General features: G+C 43.3%; 1 pseudogene; it reads right to left on the bottom strand.

The window, feature by feature from the left end:
- Nucleotides 1-455: 455 nt before the first annotated feature.
- Nucleotides 456-574, bottom strand: LOC111743659 (annotated as a pseudogene).
- Between the last annotated feature and the right edge of the window lie 4,359 nt (nucleotides 575-4,933).

Raw genomic sequence — 4,933 nt, forward strand, 5'->3', positions numbered from 1 at the left:
GGTGTGTGGACATTGTCAAATTCCTCTTTCCACAAGGAAACTTTGAGTGAAGATGGTTTCCTTATGGCAGGATTTTTTGTTTGATTTTTAAAGGCTTTTGAGCCAGAGGAATGAACGGCTGCTCCTAGGAAAAAAGTGTCACTTCTGAATCTAGGTTCCCTTACGTAGCTCACTGAGCTAATTAATGTGTGTGGCTTTGCAGGGCGAATGCAGTGACAGCCGCCCTGGCCTGGATCCCAAGGTCTGTTAGAGATAGGCGGGAGTCTAGGATTGGTGCAATCAAGGGAGATCGGCCATTCCCAAGAAGCAGTGTGCTGCGGCTTCCTGTGTGAGAGCTCACGTGCGCTCAGTAGAACCTGACCATCCAGGAAATAAGCTCAGGGATGGAGATGTGTAGCTTTTCGTTTGCATGTAACAACTTTAGAAACTTTCATCGCTACCATCTTTTTTTTTTTTGCCTACAGCACCTGGTCTTCTTAGGTGGTCTCCCACCCAAGTGCTAACCAGGCTCGACCTTGCTTAGCTTCCGAGATCAGACGAGATGGGGTGTGTTCAGGGTGGCATGACCATAGACCCATCACTACCATCTTTGATTTAAGGGCATAAATGTCTCTGCCCTTAAAAACACGAAAAACTTAAAATTTCTAAATAAATAATGATTTGTCAAGCACTTAAGCATTGCTGATTGGCAGGGATGAGTTGGCCAATTTTCTTAAATAGGCTTTTAAAGAAATATGTTTTTTTTTAAGAGGCAAAAGCTAACTCAAAGACAGGAGGTTTTGATTCCTGAAAGCAGCATTTATTTTCTTGGAATTTGTCACTTTGTGTATAAAATATACTTGTGAAACAATTTTTAAAACATATTCTAATCAGAATTCTTTGTACTTTAAATGTCATCTCAATTTTTATTAGCAAAAATTATAATTTAGGAAATTTGTACTATTTTGCTTAACACATGCTTAATAACCCAAGTTTAATATTTTAAAAATATTTCCTTTGTACATTCTTTCACAAATAATTCATCAAAACCTACTTTGAAGGGAATACTCACTAGTCCTGGTTTTTTAATATCAAAGTAAATTGTGAAAAATTTGGAAGTACCTCCAAGCTCTCCATCCAGATGCAAATCTTATTTCTTCCACCCCTTCCACATGCGTTTCTGTCGCTCTTGTGTGCCATATACGTGCGGTGGTCTGTCCGTTGTAGAGTTGAGCTGGGAGGAACGCTCTGAACCGCCTGGAGCTTGGTCAGATGCAGGCGGGATCCAGTCTTCAGCCATCATAAATGTCTCTACTTCCTTTGGCTGCAGTAGAGGCAGCAACGGGGTCTCCCTCACTCTGACCTTTGACATTGTTGAACTTAAATGGATTAGCAAGCAGTTGGTACCATTTTGGAGTGAGGAGCTTTCAGAATGCTGTGTCACTTCAGACTGTTCTGAATATTTGCCTTTTTAATCATGTATTTGCTCTGGCTGCTGAAAGGCCTCCCCAGGAAACGGCCTGAGATTCACTGTGTTTTGGAAGGCTGCTTGGACCTGGTTTTCTGTGCAAATACCCCTAAAGGTATGTCTGGCCGGTGTCTCTGTCCTGTATGCCAAGCATCTGCTCACCTGGTAGATTGTCAGAACAGCACTTGGCAATGTGGGAACACATACCTGAAAATTCTCTGGGCTCTAGTGGTGTCTCTGTCCAATTGGCTCCTTGGATTCATGGTCAAGAACGTTGTAAGCGTGGTTAAAGGCTCAATCAGACACCAGCTAAGAAAGCTGGAAACGCTCAGACCTCCCCTGGCCCAGGGACCGTACTGATTTGGGGCCGTGTTGCATGGCAGAGCTTGAGAAGTTAGGGCTTAGAAGTTCATTGGCACCTATCTGTCCCCTGAAAGCCCCCAAGGGTGAGTGGCCCCGGACCTAGCCCAACTCTTTCCAAGGTGGTTTTACAACATGTTATTGTTTCCTTGGCCACGGAACGTTTTCCCGAGGCCTCGCGTGAGGGGCAATGTGGTCGATGTGGGTGAGACTGCTGTGTGGCAAAGAGCATATGTGAACAGAGCACCTCATCAGGGGCCAAGGTGCTGCGATGTAGGTGGGCAGAGGTGTCGTCAAAACCAAGGCTCGGTGGAGCCTTGTGAGAGAGCAAGGCCGCATGAGCTCAGCACACTCTGGAGCCGGCTGGGCCCAGCTCAGTCCTGACTTCACCGAGAACTCAAATTACTTCATTTCTCTGAGCCTTCACTTCCCTCTCTGCAAATTGGAAAATAACGTATCTCACAAGGTTAAGACAATGTATGTAGGTAGCTTTTCAGCGTGCCCAGTGCTCTAAGTGCTTAGTAAATACTTTCTGTTGTTCTTAGGGCCCAGGGACCCTCAGAAGCCGGCTGCTCCCAGTCGGCCTTCAGTCACCACTCAGGGTGGCTGACGCCCTGCTGGAGGCAGTGAGTCTTACTCCTCACGCCCTCTCCCTCCTCCTGTCTAGCTCTCCGGCACCTCTCCTTGGAACACAGATCCCAGTCCACTGCCAAGTCCCCCAAGAAAAAGCGTGGAGACACGTTCCGTAACAAGAACCTGCATCCGTCTCAGCTGTGGTTGGCGGGAGTGGATGAGCGCTGGCCGAGGCACCGTGGCGCCTAACGGGCCCTACCTGCCATAGCTGTCTTTCGTCCACCACGCTCTGTGCAAAACTGAAGCTGTTAATTTCATGTATTTAAAATGTGATCCCCTTTCATTTTTGAGGCCATGAAGCTTTAGACCCCAACAGTGTTCACAGCTTTTGCCATGTCCGTGTGTCTTCTTGATCGATTCTGATGCAGTAGGTCTGGGGCTCAAGAATGCATTCCTTATAAGGTTCTAGGTGATGATGCTGGTGCTCTGAGAACCAGTGTCCTAAGCAATAACATCCGTGAAATTGCTAGTGGTTTTTTCCCTAACACAAAATACGCAACTATAAATGGTGCATGTTCCAACTATAAATGGCACCACGGATCGTTTGACTCATGTTGAGAAATGCTGCCTTTGGCTAAATGGAGGGCAGCTTTGGCCATGTCATTTCAGACACATCTCAACTGGCCCTGGAGACTACCGTCCCAGCCCAGAGCCAGCCTGTCTTTAGGACTGAAGGTGAGTTTCTAAGCAGCCTGTTAAGACACTGAGGAGGACTGGTCTGTGGCTTGAGACAGGAAGTTCGGAGCTGAGGGGGAGGCTGTTCACGTGGCCGGGGTTTAGGAATGTGCAACCTGTGGCAGTCTGCTTAGTTTGTGGACCCTACGCTGCCTCTCCTGGGAAAGTTTTTTTAAGAGATTGTTCTTGTTTTTCAATTACAGTTGACATACAATATTAGTTTTAGGCATAGAACATAGTGATTAGACATTTATATAACTTATGAAGTGATCACCCCGATAAACCTAGTACCCATCTGTCACCATACATAGTTACAGTCAATGTACTGTGACAAAATATTGACTATATTCCCTATGCTGTACTTCACATCCCTGTGACTGTTTTTGTAACTGGCAATTGGTACTTCTCAATCCCTTTACCTTTTTCACCCAGCTCCTCAACCCCCTCCTGTTTGTTCTCTATATCTATGCATTTTGTTTATTCATTTTGTTTCTTAGATTCCAGATATAAGTGAAATCATATCGTATTTGTTTTTCTGTCTGACATTCCACTTAGCATAATACCTTCTAGGTCCATCCATGTTGATGGAAATGGTAAGATTTCATTTTTTTTTATGGATGGGTAATATTATGTTGTATGTACCACATCTTCCTTATCCATTTGTCTTTATGGGCACTGAAGTTGCTTTCCTATCTTGGTATTGTAAATAATGCCGCCATGAACACAGGGGTGCATGTATCTTTTCAAATTAGTGTTTTGGATTTCTTTGGATGAATATCCAGAAGTGGAATTGCTGGGTCATATAGTTCTATTTTTAACTTTTTGAGGCACCTCCATACTGTTTTCCATAGTGGCCGCACCAATTTACAGTCCCACCAACAATGCACAAGGGTTCCCCTTTCTCTACATCCTTACCAGAACTTGTTTGTTGATTTGTTGATGATAGCAACTCTGACAAGTGTGGTATCTCATTGTGGTTTTAATGTGCATTTCCCTGATGATTAGCGACATTGAGCATCTTTTTGTACGTCTATAGGCCATCTGTATGTCCTCTTTGGAGAAATGTCTACTCAGGTTCTCGGCCCATTTTTTAATCGGATTGTCTCTTTCTGGTATTAAATTGTGTGAGTTCTTTATATATTTTGGATATCAGCCCCTTATTGAATGGATCATTGTATTTTCTCCACTCAGTAGGTTGTCTTTTCATTTTGTTGATGGTTTCCTCTGCTGTGCAAAAACTTTTTAGTTTGATGTAGTCCCATTTTTTTTTCCTTGCCGTGAAAAAAAGCATTTATCAAAATGCTTTTTCTGCATCTGTTGATATGATTACATAATTTTTTAGCCTTCATTTTGTTTATGTAGTGTATCACTCTGTTTTGTGGACACTGAACCAACCTTTCATCCCAGGAGTAAATCCCACTTTTGCTGAATTTGGTTTACTGTAATTTTGTCGAGGATTTTTGGATCTATGTTCATAAGGGACATTTGGCCTATAATTTTCTGTCTGGTATTGGTATCAGGGTAGCTGGTCTCATAAAATGAGTTTGGGAGCCTTCCTTCCGCTTGAATTTTTTGGAATAGTTTGAGGATAGGTGTTAATTCTCCTTTGAATGTTTGGTAAAATTCACCTGTGAGCTGTTTTATCCATGACTTTTGTTGGGAGTTTTTTTTTATTACTGATTTGATTTTGTTAGCAGCATTGGTCTGTTCAGATTATATGGTTTTTTTATGGTTGGTTTGTTTTAGGTGAGGCAACCTTTGGTTGACCTCACAGATTGCAAGGGCCTTGTCAGTTTACAATCTCTTATTTTTTATTTT

Source organism: Pteropus vampyrus, unplaced genomic scaffold, assembly GCF_000151845.1.
Source record: "Pteropus vampyrus isolate Shadow unplaced genomic scaffold, Pvam_2.0 Scaffold117, whole genome shotgun sequence".
Taxonomy (NCBI): domain Eukaryota; kingdom Metazoa; phylum Chordata; class Mammalia; order Chiroptera; family Pteropodidae; genus Pteropus; species Pteropus vampyrus.